We start from the raw sequence: 20,915 nt of genomic DNA, 5'->3' as shown, positions 1-20,915 counted from the left end.
GATTCTTTAGGAGCTAGAAATGTGGATTTTTTTAGCTGTGATGGTTTCCAATTAAAAAAAAAAAAAGTGCTGTGTGGACTAAATAAAACATGTGTAATTGAATTCATTTCAGTCTTTAAGCAGACATTTTTATTTTTTTATATTTATTTATTTATTTTAATGTTTTATTTATTTTTGAGAGAGAGAGACAAAGTATGAGCTGGGCAGGGGCAGAGAGAGAGGGAGATAGAATCCACAAAGCAGACTTCAGACTCTGAGCTGTCAGCACAGAGCCTGATGTGGGGCTTGAACCCATGAACCATGAGATCATGACCTGAGCCAAAGTCAGATGCTTAACCGACTGAGCCACCCAGGTGCCCCTAAGCAGACATTCTTAAACAACTTATTTTCTATAGGTAAACATGGAAAGTGACTAAATTAATATTTTAGGGGAGGGATCTATGGATCTAATGGACAATGGACCTAATTTTGATATCTTTGGTGAAGACATCCCTAATACAGAGATGGGGTTAGAGAGAGGGCTGCCAGTGGATGTTGAGGATTATGGTACAGAATAAGCTCTAGATTCTCTTTCTTTTCTTTTTTCTTTTCTTTTGCCTTCTCTTTTCTTTCTTTTTTTTAAAGTTTATTTTATTTATTTTGAGAGAGAGAGAGCAAGTGTGAGCCTGAGTGGGGGAGGGTCAGAGAGAGAGAGAGAGAGAGAGAGAGAGAGAGAGAGAGAGAGGATCCCAAGCAGGCCCCTCAAGGATTCAGAGCTTGATCCCATGGACTATGAGATCATGACCTGAGCAGAAATCAAGAGTCAGATGCTCAACCAGCTGAGTCACCAGGTGCCCCCAGATTTTCTATATTGGAGGGGCTTAGGGGTTACAAGGGATATTGGTTTACGGGGACCTATTTTTAGCTGTGTTTGTATAACAAACTCATTGTTTTAGATAATATGACATAGATCATAAGAAGCCAGCTAGCTCTCTAGTACATTTTTTCCCACACTTCAGGTAAGATTGAAACGACAGCAACTGGTCATTTTCAGGAATGGACCGAGGAGTTTTAGGGCTGCTAGCGATTAAGGAGGAATACAAGCTTCTCAACTCTCCAGACCAATCTTTTGTCCATTACTGTTATGGTTTATTGTTAAAAGAAGATATTATGAGATGGACACATTAGCCTAATGTGTCCATTAGTCTGATGCCATTAAAAATGCAGTTCATCTAACCATTTCCCCCCGATTCTGTGCTTATCTTCTGAATATGATTTGCCTCCCAAGTGAATCTACCAGAGGGAGAGAATGAATGCGTTCTACAATTTAGAATATAGGTGTTTTTATAGCTACTTATTGTTAATTATAATCTAATCAATTGACATTCTGGTGTTGTGTTATGTGTTGTGTGTTATGACTATGGTACTGTGGATCTTCCAGTGAAATGTAGAATCTCTTTGATATGCTGACAAACTCAATTTTGAACTTGCACAGCTCAAGGCCAGACCTTATACTATGGCACATTTGCCAAAATAATGAATGCCACTTTGGGAGACCCTCTGGGGGGCCTTTCCTTAAGTGACACCTAAAATATACCTTAAATGTATGCAACTTTCCTATTTGAATTTCTTTAGTGATAGAGACACGATATATAGTACATAAAAATCATGGGGTAAAGTGGGATAGCCCCATGGAAGTCTTACTAGGATTTCAGATATTTGAGAGGTGCTGGCTCAAGTGAAGGTAAATTGATTTCTTTTTTAAAAAATTGATTTCTTTTTAAGAGTACTTTTCTAAAACATTTTACCTAGCCAGTGATCTCCAGTAGAAATACATTGTAAGTAGTGTTTCCCAACTTCATTTGCTAATGGCTCCTTTAAAATGTTTCCTTTGGCAACCAGTGCCTTTGGAAAACATCATGAAATATTTGCAAAGCATGGCCTTAAGATTGCGCTGAAATTGAGGTATTTCTGGAATTCTCCTGGGGGAAAAGATGTATCTAATCAGTTTTCAGAATTTTTGTTGAATCACAGTTTACATTGGGTTCCATAAGATCTACCTGAGTGTTCTGGAGTGTTTGCTTACTAGCTATTTGAACCTGGAATTATCCCAGCATTGACCTGGGCAGAAATGGAACTTGGCAATCTGGATTTTGGAATTTGGATCATATTATGAGTCAACCTGGAATTCCCGGAGTCCAAGACTTCCTTTATTAGTATGTTTCTTCTCCTGATAGTTCACATCTTAAAAAAGAGGTTGGGAATTTGCTTCTTAAGACCTATCTTAGAACTCAGCCATATTCTCACAGCTAGGACTCAATGAACATGATGGTTAGCCAAATAAAGATTATTTTCAGAAAATCAGAGATCAGCTTATAGAGTAATATAGTTTTATAGATACATTATTTTCTTTAATTCTCAAATGAGGAAAGTGATTGCAGAACTCTATTTCCAAATATGAAATGGTGATTGCAGGTACAACTCAATTGTGTATTCTTAGTGTGTAATGACAATATTGAGAGGAAAATTGATGAGTAGTTTTAAAACAGCAGGAAAATTATTTCCTTCCCAAACATTGATTAGTCTTTGAATAGGCTTTCTTACAATCCTTTTCTTCCATAGACTGCAGGGTGCAGCACAGTCATATTTTATGTGGAGTCAAGCAGAGAAACCTACTTGATGCGATTAAACTTATTGCTGCTTTTTCAGCAGGTGCAAAAATAACTTTGTCTTCAGTAGTTACACTTTTCCTGGCTTGATAACACATCAGGACTTCTGTAGTTTTATTTTGATTAAAGAGATTATAGGAACTATTGTATTATGTTATGAAATGTGCAAACAATGAAGTATTGAAGTTTTCTGGTGATATATATTCCTCCCTTTGACTTATAAATAGCCATTTGCTTAGCATGCTTGCATGAGTGCTTTAAAATCCTATTAGCTGAAGGTCACATAACATTAATTTATTCCTGATTAGGTGTTACGTAAAATATAGGGATAAAGAAGACTGAAGTTCTTTCCCTCAGGGAACTTAAGATCTACTTGAGGAGGTAAGACATAGAATTAAGATAAATAAATATTAGAATGAGAGAGTTTATGATGAGTCCCAAATGAGTGGTTTAGAATATTACATAACTGGTATAGTATTTCACAGGAGAGAGATGTTTTCTACCTCCTGAGGTAGTTGGGGAGCACTCCTGCAGGAGCTGGGCCTTGAGCTGGTCCCTGGGGACAGAAAGGATTCAGCCAGGTGGAGGAGATTAGGCGGGATGCTGGTGGCGGTACCAAAGGCAGCTAAGCCAGAATGTGTCTGCCTTTTCAGCAGTGAGTGGATCTATTTGGCTCTAATAGAGGACTCATGAAGGTGAAAAATGGAAAATAAAACTGGAGAGGTAGGTTGAATTCAAATTGGAAAGGGCTTTGAACACCAGGCAAAGGAATTAGGACTTTATTCTGTAGAAAATGGATAAATAGTAAAGGTTCCTGAATAAAAAGAAGTAGAAAATGTAAGACATGGCTTTGTAGTTAGAGTAGAAACAGTGCACAGCTCTGAACTGAGCTGCCTTACGATGGAAGACAGTGGTAAAGAGAAGTGTGAGCATTTCTGTCTTCATTTCTGATGGGAATATAAGTTGGGTTAGCTGTTTCATTTTCATTCTTCCCTTTATTTTTCCTGTTCTCTTTTAAGGCCTGTATAAAACCTTTTTTTTTTTTTCAGTCTTAAAATACATTAATTCAAATTTGACCTTCCTTACTGCATGATAGTTTGAATGCCCAAAGCTATTTTCAGTTGTTCCAGATTGTCATAAGAGTTTGATGTCCAGGTGCCAACTGGAAGGGCCAAACCTGGCCTGTGGAGGATTGTTTTTAAAATCTGATTCTAAATTAAGCACTTTGGGATAGAAAAATGAGATGTGGCCTACTTCTAACTCAGCATTTGACTGAAAGTATATGTGTTTTTTCTTCTCTGCTTAAATATTTGTCTGGCTCTTTCAGACTCAAAAGGCATATAACTCAGAACTAAGAATATTTAGATTCCTCTTCCTTCCTTTTTTCCAGAGTATTTTTTGGCTTCCACTATAAAAAGTGATACTTATAAAGGAATTTCTCCAAATATTGGGTAATAATTCTTAAAAAAATTTTTTATTCCTAGTCCTCCTATTTCATACCTCACAAATTATTGAAACAGGATTAAAAATTTTTTTGAAATATGAGCCATTGGTGGAAGTTAGACTTTTAAATATTTAAAATTAAGTTCTTTTTGTAATGTTTATTTTTATTTATTTATTTATTCATTTTTTAATGTTTATTTATTTTTGAGAGAGACAGAGACAGAATGTGAGTGGGTTAGGGGCAGAGAGAGAGGGGAGACACAGAATCTGATGCAGGCTCCAGGCTCCGACCCGTCAGCACAGAGCCCGATGCAGGGTTCAAACCCAGGAGCTGTGAGATCATGACCTGAGCCAAAGTCGGCCGCTCAACCGACTGAGCCACCCAGGTGCCCCTGCTTATTTTTATTTTGAGAGAGAGAGAGAGAGAGAGCATGCGCACTCGCGAGGGGGAGGGGCGGAGAGAAGAGGAGAGAGAGAATCCTAAGTGGGCTTCGAGCTGTCAGAGCAGAGCGCAATGCAGGAATCCATCTCACGTATCGTGAAATGATGACCTGAACTGAAATCAAGAGTCAGACACTTAACCAAATGGGCTACCCAGGTGTCCCCTAAAATTAAGTTCTAAATGACAGTGACCACATTGGTAGCAATTGTGATACAGGGGAACAGATCATAGTATACATGCTTTGGAGCCAGAGAAACCTGGTGTCAGCGCCCCCCTCTGCCATTCAAACTGGGTGACCTGAGTGTATTACTATGATTACACATCATTTTCTAAGTTCCTTGGGTAGAATTCAAAGCAGGTTCTTTTCTCTCTATATAAGTGGAATTTATTTGGAAACTCACAGTGACAGAAAATGGATAAAAACACACATAGACTTTTAAGGGCATCTCAGCTTAGAGACCTTCTGAGACCTGCTGAGATACAGAGTAGAGGATGTGGAGAGAGTCTGTGGGCATAAAGGGAGATTGATGGTTGTGTCACCTCAGATTCCAGGCCTTTATCCTCTCTGAGCCTTAGCTGCTTCATCTTTGAAATGGAGAATAATACTTACAGGGTTGTTATGAAGATAAAAATAGATAACTTAGAGCAATACTAGGCACTCAGTAAAACAGTAGCTATTATTATTGTTGGTGGTGGGATTTGGGTGGGTTTGACTTCTTTTTCAGCTCTACCATTTTTTCCCCTGTATTTTATTTCCTTTTCTACCATCCTAGAAGATGTGGATGTGTTCAGAGCCTAGGATCTTGAGCTAGGAGAAAGAAAAAAGAAAAAATCCTTAGTGATCAAAGGAGTCTTTCAAGGAACATGCTAAGACACTATCATGTGATACTTATACTTTCATTCCATTGGTCAAAACTTAGTCACAGCACCATACCTGGCTGGAGTGGAGGCTGGGAAATGTAGTCTTCCCTGGCTGATCTTTACATGGAAGAGGGGAAGATGAAATTTTGATGGCTAACCAACAGTTTCTGCCAAGGTATTCAGTGTGCTTTTATGACCTGAGTGTTTCCAGTGTCCCCATGGAAACAAAACCAATTATGATGGTATGTAAACATTTTAAATATTCCATAAATGTGTTACCATTTGACCAGTACTCTTAAGATAGAATATTTTATCCTCAGTTTTTAATGTACTATAAAGCACTTTGACTTTCTAATTAAAAAGGTTAAGATTTTGTTTGTAATTATTCAGTCCAGCATTACCATTATTCTTTTTTGTAGTTATGAGGTCTTGGAATTTGGGATTTGATCTCAACAGAGTCTCACCTCACAGCCTCCATTGACATACACTTTGTGTCAGTTTCTGCTTTGCAGTCACAGATACCTATACTGGTCATCACTGCTAGAATTCTGAGGGTCAGGCTCAGTAAAATGTATGCCATAATCACATAACAACAAACATATAAAAACAATTGTCACGTATCTGAAAATATCCTTTTGTGTACTCAGATCTGCCATTGTAAAAACTTTTGTCTGTTTTTCATCATCTATCTATTTGGGTCTTTAAACTGGATTATTATTATTATTATTTTTAATTTTGAGATAATCATAGATTCACATGCGGTTGTAAGAAATAATAGAGATATCCTACACACTTTTCACTCATTTTTCCCCAGGAGTAGCATCTTGCATGACTGTAGTACAACAATACAACCACTATTCACAGTGCTTATTTAGATTTCACTGGTTTCACATGTACCCATGTGAGTGTGTATATGTATGTGTGTGTGGTCCTGTGCAGTTTTATCACATGTATAGATTCATGTGATCACATCACAGTCAAGATACAGCACAGCTTTATCAACACAAGACTCCTTTGTGTTACCCTTTTAGCCCTAACCACCACTCTCCTTCCCTAACTCCTGACAATCACTAATCTGTTCTCCATCTTCGCCATTTCAGGAATACTGTATAAATGGAATCGTGCAGTATGTTTCTTTTTTTTTTGGCAAACATTCTGCGCCTAGACTAAGTCTTAGTCATTTACCAGAGGAGGACAAAGAACAGCTAATCCCCCAGGCTCTAGGTACCTGTCCTATTTCACAGAGATGTTTATGAAAATACATAAATCTGATGTGCAGGATTTTTTTTTTTTTTTTTTTTGTTAACTGAGGTAATTGCATATGTGAGCTTTTGAAATTGGGTTTTTTTTTTTTCACTCCACCTGATTCCTTTGAGATCCATCCAAGTTGTATGTATCAACAGTTCATTCCTTTTTAATGTTGAGAACTATTCTTTGGTATGGATGTACTATGGTTTGATTAACCACTCACCCACTGCAAGGACATTTGGATTGTTGTCAGGTTTTGGCTAATACTTTTAAAGCTGTTATAAACATTTGTGTACAGCTCTTTGTGTGGATGTCAGTTTTCTTGTATGCAAGATAAATGCTCAAGAGTGCAATTGCTAGGTCTTATAAGAGACACATTTAGTTTTATAAGTAGCCATACTCCTTCCTAGAATGGCTGTAGAATTTTACATTTCTATAAGCAAAGTATGAGTGATCCAGTTTCTCTGCATTCTTGGATCCTCGCCAGAATTAGTATTATCACTGTTTTTTTGTTTTTACTTTAGCTTATCTGATAAGTATGTAGTGATACTTCATTGTGATTTTAATTAGCATTTCTCTAATGGGAAAATATATGTACACCCACACACACGTATACACACGCACACAGACACACACATATATATATATACATGTGCACATTTTATACATATATATTTTTTTTCAGAGTAATATCTATTTGGATCCTTTGCCCATTTCAAAATTGAGTTAATTATTTTTTTATTGTTGAGTTGTAAGAGTTCTTTATATACTCTGGAGATAAATCTCTTATCAGATTGATGATCTACCAATATTTTCTGACATTCTTTGGGTTGTCTTTTCACTTTCTTAATGGTGTCATTTGTAGCACAAAGGTTTTTAATTCCACTGAAATCCAATTTATCTTTTTTATTTTGTTCATTTGTGTGCTTTTGGTGTTGTATCTAGGAATTCACTGCCTGACCCAGAGTCACAAAATTACCCCAATGTTTTAAGAGTTTTATAGTCTTAACTCATAATTTAGGCTGGTGGTCCATTTGGAATTAATTTTTATGTATGGTGTAAATATTTCTTATGCTTTAAATTTTTTCAGCTTTATTGAAATATAATTGACATACAACATTGTATAAGTTTAAGGTGTACAAGGACAAAGATTTGATACACAAATGTATTGTGAAATGATTACCATGGTAAGGTTGGGTTAACACCTCTGTCAGCTCACATAATTACCTTTATTTTTGGAGTGATAACGTTTAAGATCTACTCTCTTAGCAAATTTCACATTATACAGTATTGTTAAATATAGTCACCATGCTATACATTACATCCCAGAACTTATTCATCATATATCTTATGCTTTAAAGTTTTATAACTTTATATTTTACATGTAAGTCTGTGATTCATTTCAGTTATTTTTGTAAAAGTTATGTCCAGTTGTGCCAGTACTATTTGTTGAACTCAAATACAATTTTTGGTTAAAATCTAACTGTCCCATATGCAGTCAGACTTCAAGCTGGTTTTTCTTATGAGAAAGAAGTATATCTGAGATGAAGTGGGGATATCAAGAATCTAATAAGTGGCTGTACCACCTCAGTTTTCTACCTGCAAAAGGAAGATAATACTTCTTGCCAAAATAAGCCAAAATAAAAATATAAGGATTAAAATCAGAAATACCAATTTCTTGTCATAAAGGTACTTGATAATGTCACTTAAAAGACTTACAAATGGAATAACATTTGGTAAGGTTACCTCCCAATAAAGAAAATGGAAAGGAAGTTTCTCCTTGAAGATGAAAACATATGTATTATTTTAACAGTTCTAAAGACCTCAAGCTAAAATAATGAACTAGAATAAAAAGAAGAAAAGAATTGGCTTTTCACATTTCAGGTCTTTTTGCCTGGAACTTTGTTCATCCACGGCTTTTTATTAGGTTGTTTGTGAACAGTTGGTGCACATATGGTACAGTTACACCTCATTAATAGAAAATAAATTTTCCATGTGGTTTTGTTGCCTCTTTCTTTGCAGTTATTTTGCTTTAAGACAAATTTCTGTTTCATGAAAGTTTGGCCTTTCTGTCTTAGGAAATCTCTGCAGACACTTTATGTTTGTTTGAAATTACTCATCTTTAAAAAAATTTTTTTTAATGTTTATGTATTTTTGAGAGAGAGAAAGGAGAGAGAGAGAGAGAAAGAGAGAGAGAGAGAACATTAGCAGGGGAGGGGCAGAGAGAGAGAGGGAGACATAGAATTTGAAGCAGGCTCCAGGTTCTGAGTTGTCATCACAGAGCCCAACACGGGGCGCGAACTCACAGACCATGAGATCATGACCTGAGCTGAGGTCAGATGCTTAATTAACTGACTGAGCCACCCAGGCGCCCCATTAAATTACCCATCTTCTCTTAAGTTTTGCAGTCATGCATTAGATACTGTATAATTCATTGTGTTACTTTAAAAATTTGTATAATTAGGTTGCTCAATTTGAAAGACATATTTCAAAAAAGATTTTGGCACATAAGATAAGGCTTTAAAAGTACAACAATCTCCTTTTATTTAGAATAGCTGAATAACTGAGAATTATATATACTAGAGGTGGGTTATCAGCGAAATCAGTGGTTAGTTATAAAGTAAATTTTGACAATGTGTATAGTGCTTTTGCTATTCTTTTTAAAAGATTTTTTATTGGCATGCAATTTTATAATTCACATATAAAATTTACCTTTTTAAAGTGTACAAATAGTGTTTTTTAGTATTTCACAAAGTTGTGCAATGATCACCACTAATCCTAGAATGTTGTGTTGATTATTTGTCAATCCCTTTTGATTTATTTTTGCTAATTTTACATGTCAAAAACAGATCAGAGGTGGTTTATAATAGGATACTTATTATGACAGTATGATTTAAGATTTCAAAAACACTAGTTGGAAGGGAGGAATAACTATACCAAAAGTTTTAACTGAAGGTAATGTAATATACTTTTAAGCAAAGCATGTAAATCTAAAACTTTCAGTGTGATAGTGCTTCATCTTCTATCGTGGATCCAAACTTGTATTCCTAAAAACAGATATCACTCTGCTTCCCTCTTTAAAACGCCCTCTTGGTTTCGACAGCCAGAGGTCATCTTTCAAGTTAATGGATGAGACTCATTCAAAGTTATGAATATAACCTTGCTGGGTGGATAGGGGTTTGTGTGTGTGGGTAACTTTGCACATCTTTTTGTACCATCAGTTCTACCTAAACATTTTAGAGAAGCACTGATATTTTATATTAACTTGAAGATATTGATTAATATAAAAAATACCTAATGGGTAGAATGCAAAATTTGTATGAAATACATTAGACATCAAATAAATGTTGTGCTTGATCTCAGTTGATAAGAGATATGATACCAGGAACCCTTCTTAACACATGTTCTCTTTTGCCACTAGCAATTCTGCCTAAAAACTAACTGTGGAGTTCTGGCACACCCAAACAAACAAATACAGAACCAAACAACCCAACAAACTCCAGAGCCCTACCCCTCAATCCTTAGATTGGTATGAAGTCGCTTCACACTGTACTAAACGTCTCACAGATCTGGTTCAATATCTAACCCTTTTCATATTCTTTTCCTGGAATGTCCCTACTATCAACCCGATCTGCCCTGTACTATCAGATTCCCTCCCCTTCCTCCATTCCTGGCTCACATAATTTCTGTCCATGTGTTCCCTATTATTATGCTGCCCAGGTACATTCTTCCCATCTCTGTTGCTGTAATTGCCATGGTGTATTATTATAGAATCACAGGAGGTCTGGTTAGGTAGAGAGAGGTGGTAATGGATGTACGTCTCTTTGTAACTGTAGATGCCTCAAAGGCAGGGCTCATCTTTTATTCATCTTTGTATTCTGGTACATCATATGGATTGTAACACATAGTGGATATTTAATAAATGTTTTCTTGAATTAATGAATGAACTTTGGATGACACAAATTTGTGAACTATAGTAGTGCAGATAATTTTGTTTTTTGAAGCATTGTAGTTTTTTTTTTAATATCAGGATAAATTGAGCTTTTGGTACTTCTTATTATTCCCTCTTCAATGCATTTCAGTTAGGCTTCTAGCATCCATCAGAGTACTGAAATTGCTCTTGGCAAGTCAACAATGACCTAGGTCCAAATCCAATGTACTTTTTTAACCCCAATGCTATCTTTTTGGAGCTCTCCGCTGATGTGACACTGTTATACATCTCTACTTTTGAAGCTCTTTACGCTCTTATTTCTGGAACAGTGCCCTCTCTCGCGTTTTCTCATGTCAACCATCACACTTTTACAGGCTCCTCTTCCTCTGACTGCATCTTAAGTTGGTGTCCCCAGGTTGTGTCTTTGGCTCCCATCCTTCTCTACACCGCACTGGAGCATCTCAGCCACTCTCCCTGTTTCTGTTTTCTGATCATAATCCCCAGACTGGGGTCCTTAATTCAGTCCTTTTGAGTGAGCATCCGTCTCATCTCTGTGGTTGCCTCCTTGGCATTGCTGCCAGGATAGTTCAAAGCCTCACAAACTCTACATATCTAAAATGAAATTTACCTTCTTTCTTGCTGAATTAATTCTTCTCCTGTGTTCTCATTTTCTGTCTCTCATTTGCTGAAACCACCATCTACTCAATGACTGAAGCTAGCAACCTAGCAGTTCTCTACAATCCTTCTTCCTCATATATCCCTTTCAAATTAACCAAGAAGACCTCTCAGTTTTATTCCCAGATATTTTGCAAATTAATTTTGATATTCCAAAGCTATTGTCTTCTCCCTCCGGTAATGCTGCAGAGTGGAGAGTTCATGTGGGAGGGTAGAGAGATTGACATTGTCCAGCCCAGTGATTTCATTTTGAACATCAGACTAGCATATGGGCATATATCAAACATTAAATATTTGTGTTGTTTTCTGGTCCTGACACTTCTGGACCAGAAATCTGTCTTTTTCCTCCTGACCTACACATGTACTATTTCTTGATTTCTCTGCTGGTATGGACTGCTTTAGAATTCTCTGGACTGCCCTAGACCTAGAAAGACTTGGGTCTTTAACAGAGCCACATGGCATGTCCATTAAGGAATGTTCTTTAGACCTTCTCTCACATCCAGCATACCCCATATTTGAGTGGCAGACACAGGCTTCTGCTATTTCCAGGAGACCTGTGTTCTCCTGCTTGCCACAGAGCTTGGGCTGGAATCAAGGGCAGTTTTAATATTTTCAGGGCTGCTTAGCTCACTCCATGTCATGGTTACACTGCTGATTTCATGGGAGGAGGGAGCTTACTTCACTTTAAGGAAGTCTGCTTTTTTGTCATAGTCGTTTTTATTCTCTCTCTGTCCTTCCCTACACTTGTCAGAGACTAATTACTTTCTATAGTCATTCCTGCAAGGGTTTCTATGTCCCTTCCATTCCCAGTGCCCAACCCTTTCTAAAGCCATCCTTGTAAAGATTGTCAATCTACACATCTATTATTATTCTCTTCCTTCTGTCACAAAGGATTTGAAGTATTATATAGCTGTAAGAGCTGACAGATGTTAAATTTTACTTATCTTGTAGGCAGGATTTATTTTAAATATGGGAGTGGTGTGATGGGGTCTTGTTTAGAAAACCACAGGGAGAGCCTCTGCCATCAGAGATGGTTACAAATTAAAGACAATACCTGCCTCTTGTTAATCTGTATTTACTTAAGCAGGTGTATTGTTTATTAAAAAAATTTTTTAATGTTTACGTATTATTTTTGAGAGGGGAGAAGGGCAGAGAGAGAGGGAGATACAGAATTCGAAGCAGGCCCCAGGCTCTGAGCTGTCAGCACAGAGCCTGACACGGGGCATGAACCCATGAACCACGAGATCGTGACCTGAGCCAAAGTCAGACACTTAACCCACTGAACCAGCCATGCACCCCAAAGTAGGTGTATTTTTGATCGTCTGTCATCTAAGGTTTTAAAAAAGCATTAAAGCAGTGACTTTATTTTTTTCCTTTGGAAAACTGAGGACTATATACAAACTTGAGACCAACCTATGTGAAAAAGGGCAATTCAAATGCCTGTTTTTTCTTAGAAGTAATTTACCTCTGCTCGTAGGTTCCATGGCTACTTAGCAAGGGTAATTTGGTTCAGCACAATGCTTTCTAAGTTGAGGTAAATTATTCCTTTTAGGAAGTTAGATCTTCCTGGGAGAAGTAAACACTTCATCTTTGAGAAGAAGAGCTTATCAAAATATTGAAAGGATTTGTTGGAACATCTAACATGAAACTTTGATGGGGGAAGAAAAGAGATAAATTTTTGAGAACAAGACTTTTTATAAGGGGATGTCTTGGGTAAAGTGCCTTGTAGGAACATTGGTTAGCTAGGGGGAGAGATCAGATATTCAGGGAATGGGGAGAGGCAAGCCAGGAAATGCAAAGGAAAAGAGGATTGTGATAAGGTACCTAGACACACACTGCCCTTCTTCCTTAGAGTGGCCCCGGCTGGAGCCTGTCTCCTGTGAGCCAAGATCTTCCACTCTTTCAAGTGTCAGTCCTCGTTTTGCTCTTGGTAGAAAATGAGTTCATTGTTGTTTTTGATGTCGTGTCGATTTCCCCCCTGTGGGATAGATAATTAGAACTCTCTGATGAAGAAAAGGTCCTCTCTGTTTTATAGATAATCATTTTGTGAACCGTCAAGTGAAATTCAGCTTTAATCTTCAGAGCAAATGAAGATTAGTTAGGATGTATTAAACTCTGTGAGTTTAATGTTCATGACAAGTGTTTCATAAAGGAAGATGCTCTCTATTATCCTTCGTCAGAAGGAAATTGTTGATAAGAAACCATTTTGAGTAGTAGAATTTATGTCAACATCAGAAGCTAGAGAAGCTGGGGCAGCTGAGCATCCAGGACAATCAGGGCAACTGGGGCATCTGAGATTTCTTGTGTAGTATTATGTCTTACAAAAAAATCACATATTTATGTAGTCTCTTCCCTCCAGAGCAATTAAGGAAAATATTTACTCTTTAAAGTAAAACTCTCTTTTAATGGAGTGTGTTAATTCCTGACAGAGTTTTGTGAAAAAGGATACCAAGAAAGATCTTCTCCCATTCTTGTCTTTGTTCCCCCCCTGCAGATAAAATCGTTATAGTTGGATAATCTATTGATTTAGGATACACTGGGTTGGTAATTTTGTCTTGATCATCCAAAGAAGGATGTGACCCTAATGTAAAAAGTCAGACCCTTATGTTGCAAAAACCAATTCATCCTCTTTAAACAAACTGGTGGGAAGGTTCCCAATTTTTCACTGTCAGTCAGCAACTATGCTTTTAATGTTGTAGTTTCCCAACTGTATTCCGTGCACAGTCATCTCTAAAGGTTTATTGTAGAATTTCTGTTTATAATACAATGATACCTGTGTTTTCTTTTCTTTGGAGTTCACCCAAAGCAGGGTCTTTTCCCCAATTAACTGAAAACAGATATTCTTTATGATACTGTATAAATTTCTTGTTGCTGCTGTTACAAATCACTATAAAGCTGGTGGCTTTAAACAGTAGAAATTTATTCTCTCACAGTTCTGGAGCCTGGATGTCTGAAATCAAGGTGATGGCAAGGCTGTGCTCCTTATCAAGGCTCTAGGAAAACATCTGTTCCTTGACTCTTCCAGCTTCTGTGGCTCCTGGCATTTTTTTGGCTTGTGGCTGCATCAACTCCCAATTTCTGCCTCTGTGGTCATATCAACTTCTTGTCTGAAAACTCCTTCTAACTACATTTAGGACCCACTAAATTCCTCAAGATCTTTGATGCAATCACATATTTTGTCATACGAGGCAGTATTCACAGATTCCAGGTATTAGGGTGTGGACCTCTCTTTTTGGAGGCCATCATCCAGCCCACTTTGTCCTTTCTTCTTCATCTATAAGATTTAGAATGTTCTATCTATTCTGCTTGCAGTAAGAATATATCATCATAATCTTTCTAAAATTCTGAGTAGATCTAGATAGAGGTGAAAATATGAACTTTTGCCTTTCCCAACAATCAACCTAGATTTAATTATTCATGTTATAGACTGCACTAGTGGAATAGATAATAGAAAATATGAAAGGGAAGATAATCCCAGTATCAGTTATATTTGACCTTGGCCAACTGTAATGTAGAAAAATATTAAAATCGTTAAAATATTCAAAATCATTTTTACCATCATTTATACAGCTGGGAAGTATTGAGTAATAAGAGATACATTTGGGTTATGCTGAATGGGTATTGAAAATAATTTATTTGAGGTTGAAATTTTGTCAGTGAAATAACCTGTAAGGTGCGTACATTGTGAGCATTAGCAAGAGTATTTTGATATAAAGTATTTGTGAAACTAAAGATAGTTGGCACTGGATTTGTTTCCAATTTAATTCATTTTGACAGATGATAACAAAATGTTTCTTCTTTTTATAGTATTCAGAATAAAGAGACATGTAATGTCAAACTTTAATTAAACTTTCTCTGCCTGTACCTGGACTTTCCTTACATAAATAGATGTTTATAATTATGAATCCACATACATCAGTTACTGATAGCAGTGTCAAGTTAGCGTGCACCCAATTAGTAAGGTTACTGGATTTTTAGGTGGTCTTGGAATGCTAAGTAGGCAATGCCAAGTTATTTAGAGAGATCTTTCTTTCAGACCTTAGAAATGTCTTTTGTGTGTAAACCAGATAGATATCTTGACCATTATGTGGTTCAGCTAGTTTAGAAGTGAAGACTGGGGTCTGGGAAACATTTACTCCTGTTTGCTCATGTGTACCTGAAATTCAGGGAACTCATTTTGAAGGAGCCAGAGCCACTTGGTGTATCTCTGGGGACTGTCCTTAGACTCTTCTCTGGATGGCATTTTCCTCCTCCTTCCATACAGTGGTAAAAGTGGTGGAACATACAAGGTGAGGTCTTTTTAGAATATACCTGTCTGGGTGGCACAGAGGGTAAATAGGGAACAGTGAAAGATAAGAGTAGAGCCATTCATTGAATCCCGATCACGGAAGGCCTTGAATACTAGGCTTAGAAATTTGGATTTTCTTCTTCCTTTGATCCTTTTCTTCTTATTTAATCTCCTTTTCCACATTTATTTCATCCTAGATGATAGTGAACCTGCTTAAATTTTTTGTGTGTGTTGATCAGTAATATTTTCCTTTCTAATAATTTTAAACAAATTTCTGAAACTCCTTTCCAAAAGCGTTTTGAGGTTTGATTCTAAATTTCCTATCCTTTACTTCGCCAAAACAAAAAACCTGAATTTTGAATTTTTAAAGTTTTTACCACTTAAAAAAAAGAAGTTAATATTATTTATGTTACACTTCTCTTTAAAAAATGTCTTTGGTTTCCAGAGAAAATACGGAAATTTTGCTTCCAGAAGGTCATGGTCTCTTCTTTTCTAATTATATTCTTTAAAGTTCTGACAGTGTGGGTCCTGCAAATTATACTACCATAACTCTTAGATATACTTTCCATAACATTCAACACATTTCATTTTTAGCCCTTACAGTTCTTAGGACTTTAACCATTATTCATAAAAATTAGAAGTTTAGAATTAAAAAACAAAACAGAACTCCTGTTTTGATACACAACTAAAATTGTTTTTGTTGTGTTTCTAGTTGGATCGTCAAGGTTAGCTCTGGGACTAAGTGGTGTGGTTAAGATGGTTGTGTTAAAAGTATAATGCAAAAGCCAATCAATCATCTCTTGTCTTTTGGGACCGTATCATTTTCTGAATTTCATATATATAATATTCTTTTTTTTTTCCTGTGGACTCCATTCATTTATATTCTACTGTTTATTGATTCATCCTTTCATATTGAGTATCTATTCTATACTAGTCCTGTGAATACAGAAATGCAAGGCGGGATCCCTATGCTGAGGAAGTTACAGGCTGTGAGAGAGGCAGGCATATAAACAAATAATAATGGCCTAAAATAATAAATGCTATTATAGTGGTAAGACAAAGTCCTCCTTGTGGCTTAAACTCTTTACCCATATTCCCCAACTGATTATTTTCTTCTGTGGGTCTTTTGTCTTTGTTCCTCAATTTCTTTTTCAGATACACACATGTATATATTGCTTACTTACTCTTTTCTACTTTTAGTTTTCCCCATTTTAGGTGTGAAAACTTTTTCTTATGACTGCTTGCTTTCCTGGATGTTTTGGTAGCCCTCTCCAATATTCTGGCATTCCCTTTAAATGTCAACAGAGAGAAAAATAATGTGTCTCATTTGTGAAACATTTAAGGTGTTGCAGTTGATATGAAAAATGGCAGAGCCTATTGTCCCAAAAGGAAAATTATCCATATTATATAATATGAACTATTTAGAGAATATAGAACCATATGTGTGTGTGTGTGTGTGTGTGTGTGTGTATACATACATACATACATATACGTATATATGCAGTAAGTAAAGCATTTTAGAACATTTTAGGACAAATAACTTTCAAGGCAGCTTTAAATGTGATGAATCACAGTAGAGACTTATCTTCTTATTTGTTTTTATAATGAAAGAGAATATATTACCCTTAAAGGGAAATTTCTCTATTTTATAATATTTTGAGTGAAAATACGAGGCTTAGGAGTGTTTGTTAAACAAGGAAGCACAGGTAAGTAAAATCCAAGATTATTGGTATAGGTGGTATTAATTTATCTGTTTAAATTCTGAATGAATTACTGAAAGCTTGAGATAGAGTCTTAACTCTCTGAGCTCGGATAATTTGGGTTTTCCATCTGTAATAAGGGGTTGATGTGGAAGATATTTGTTTTTCTGCTCAGCTTCCATTCCTTGTTATTCTTGGAAGAGTTGCTGCTTTCCCATATTTGGTCTTCATTGTTTAGGTGGGTCCAACCCAGTCCAGTCCCTTTTATCCAGAGGTGTGCATGTGACCCAGCACAGGTCATTCATTGCTGCTTCCTCTGGTCTTTGTGGTTGGTTATGGTTGGTGGGCAACCTCAGGTGGATGAATCAGAAATCAACTGCTGGCCTTTGTCTGGAACTACTGAGAAGTTACTTTTCATAAGGTTCCTAAGTTAAGCAGGATGGAAAGCTGGAATTGTAGGGAAGATCTACATGGGGAGCTAGAGATGGGGCCTATACAGAGGAAAGCAGATCGACTAACTACCTTTTCAGAGATTTACCCAATAATATTTGTTGTTTTTCTTAGGTCAGTTTGAGTTGTCCTTTCTTCTGTCTCATGAAAATGGCAAAGTATAGGCTAATTCATTTAGGTTAGTTAACCTCCACACCGTTCCATTTTCCATATTCTCTGATTCTCTACCTTCTTGTATCACATGCAAGTTAGATTACTCTGATCAAACAAGGTTAGACAAATAGTAACTGGATATTTTCTGGAGGAGTAACTTCTTCATCTCAGAAATAGCAGTGGAAGGAGCAAGAGTAGCTGTTTTACATTTTGAGCTCATTTATCTTTATTTTATAGCATGCTTCATCTTCTGTAACTTTTACACACCTTTGATCCAATTGTATTCACTAGAGCCCACAAAATATAACAACAGCAAAAAAAGAAGAAAAAAAACCACAACTCTGCTCGATACTAGAAATGAATCACAGGGACATGATTCAGAAATGTCCCTTTCTGAATCACAGGGACAAATGGTCCCTTTCTGAGCCACCCCACTGCTGGGTTAATATGTATATTTTGTGATGATGACTTTTTAAGGATAGTACATGAAGGTAGAGAAAAAAGAAAGCAACTGTGCAGTGCCTGAAAAACTATGTGTTTGTGAGTGTCCATGAGATGGCAAAGTAGAACGGATGCAGTAACATGGTAACTGGTATGTGGTAATGAAGTATTGTGGATGCAGAAGCCCCAGGTAAGGGTCCTGGATCCACCCCTTATTTAGCTGTAACCTTGACTAAATCTGTAAACTACTTTCATCTACTTTCATGTTTGCGTTGTTGTGAGGATGATGTGGTATAAATTTGTGAAAGCAGTTTCCATATACAACTTGTTGATGGTTGAAATCATTTGGGAACGAATGAGCCTAGCTTATTAGTCAATGAGTTTCACTGATGAATTCGTGACAGAAGCAACAGACTGGGAAACATTGGGAGATAAGATTAGATATGAAGACAGTTTCAGATTTTGAAATCCAGCCTGAGAAGTTTTAACTTGTTTAAAGAAGTGAATGTTAGCTACCACTTCCAGGTACCTTCCTTCAGATCATATCTTAACCTTTGTTTTTGTCTCTTCATTCCCACAACCAGTAAAAACTCCTGACTCACCTGGTGGGTGCCAGTCTGTTCCATATCCAACATCCTGTTGCCACATTTCTCTTCCTCAAAAGTAATACACTCTAATTACATGAAGTAGGCAGCTGGATGTGGTAACTGATAGAACATAGAGATTGGAAGATAGGATTGAGGATAGAGTAAATATATATCTGAGAGATAGGACAATCATGGTATTATTAACAGAAGGAGGCAGGTTGGTAACAAGCCCATGATGAGGTGATAAGACATTCAACTGGAATCATTGTGTAGGAAGTTGCAGGTTTGGGACAAGCACTTAGGAAGTGGAGTCCCTGTATAGACTTGGAAGTTATAAGTCATTGAACTTTATATTTTAAAGGGTCCTATCTTAGATGAGGCTGCTATAACAAAATACAACGGACTGGGTGGCTTAAGCAGTAAACATTTATTTCTCACAGTTCTGAAGGCTGTGACGTCCAAGATCAAGGTGCTGGCAGGTTCAGTGTCTGGCTGAGGCCCTCTTCCTGGTTTGCTGACAGCTACCTTCTTGCTGTATCTTCGCATGGTGGAAAGAGAGGGAAAGGAAGCAAGCTTTCTTGTGACTCTTTTGAGGGCCCTAGTCCCATTCATGAGGGCTCCACCCACAGGACCTAATTATCTCCTCAAGACTCTACCTCCAGATACTATCACGTTGTGGATTATGGCTTCGGCATATAAATTGGGGGTTGGGAGGAGGAATTCAGTCCACAGCAGGGTCTTGCAATGTCATTTGGCTTTGATTTTTTTCAGATAAGAAGTTGAATCAAAGTGAAAAGTCACATAGTGTATATTGTTAGTAACATAGCTAGAAATAGATTTTTATTTGCTGACTCCAAGGCCACTGTTCTTTCTTCTCCACCATATAGCCTGCTTGTGATATCCACCCAGAGATTACAATGGAAGCTATAATGATAGAGTTAGGAATATAATGAGGATCAGCTGTGTACTGATGTCTGCACCTCATTATTTAGTGGCTTAAAACCACATGAGTTTATTATTACAGTCCGGAGGTCAGACTTCTGAAAATGGGTCTTATAGGGCTAGCCAAGGTGCCAACAAGGCCATGTTCCTTTTATTTTATTTTATTTTATTTTATTTTATTTTATTTTATTTTATTTTATTTTATTTTATTTTATTTTATTTTATTTTATTTTATTTTATTATTTTATTTTATTTTATTTAAAATTTAAAAAAAAATTTTTTTTCAACGTTTTTTATTTATTTTTGGGACAGAGAGAGACAGAGCATGAACGGGGGAGGGGCAGAGAGAGAGGGAGACACAGAATCGGAAACAGGCTCCAGGCTCCGAGCCATCAGCCCAGAGCCTGACGCGGGGCTCGAACTCACGGACCGCGAGATCGTGACCTGGCTGAAGTCGGACGCTTAACTGACTGCGCCACCCAGGCGCCCCTAAAATATATTTTTTTAATGTTTATTTTTGAGAGAGAGAGAGAGAGGCAGATTGTGAGAGGGGGACACAGAATCCAAAGCAGGCTTCAGGCTCTGAGCTGTCCAGCACAGAGCCTGATGCAGGGCTTGAACTCATGAACCATGAGGTCATGACCTGAGCCGAAGTCAAGATGTTTACCAGCTGAGCCACCCAGGTACCCCCTGTGTTTCTTTTACAGGCTCTGGGGAAAATTTGCCCCTTGCCTCTTATCGCTGTTAGAGACCCGCCACATTCCTTGGCTCACAGCCCGCTTCCAGCAGTGGCATCACTGTAACTTCTGGTTCCAATGTCATGTTTCCTCTGACTGTGATGGTCCTGCTTCCTTCTTATAAGGATCTTTGTGATGACATTTGGCCCACTTATATAATCCAGGATAAGCTTCTCATCTCAAGATTCTTAACATCATCATATCTGCCAAGTCCCATCTGCCACGTAAGATAATTTCTGTCATGTCAGGGATTAGGATGTGGACATCTTTGGGGATCATTGTTTTGCCTCCCATACTGATGGTAAAGATTATACTAATGAAGATAATGAGGAATAGTAGCTACTATTAATATTTCACCTGCTCCCCAAA

General features: G+C 37.1%; 1 protein-coding gene and 1 long non-coding RNA gene across 2 annotated transcripts in view; one reads left to right on the top strand and one right to left on the bottom strand.

The window, feature by feature from the left end:
* Positions 1-20,915, top strand: part of PPM1L (protein phosphatase, Mg2+/Mn2+ dependent 1L) — a 297,578-nt gene that overhangs the window by 74,700 nt on the left and 201,963 nt on the right. The gene's annotated exons all lie outside the window — the stretch shown is intronic.
* Positions 5,192-5,608, bottom strand: LOC109491409. Its single transcript, XR_002144725.3, has 2 exons — positions 5,468-5,608; positions 5,192-5,341 (listed from the first exon to the last, which is right to left on the bottom strand). It is a non-coding gene; the product is annotated as an uncharacterized LOC109491409 (long non-coding RNA).

Source organism: Felis catus, chromosome C2, assembly GCF_018350175.1.
Source record: "Felis catus isolate Fca126 chromosome C2, F.catus_Fca126_mat1.0, whole genome shotgun sequence".
Lineage (NCBI taxonomy): Eukaryota > Metazoa > Chordata > Mammalia > Carnivora > Felidae > Felis > Felis catus.
This window is presented reverse-complemented; position numbering and strand designations above follow the sequence as displayed.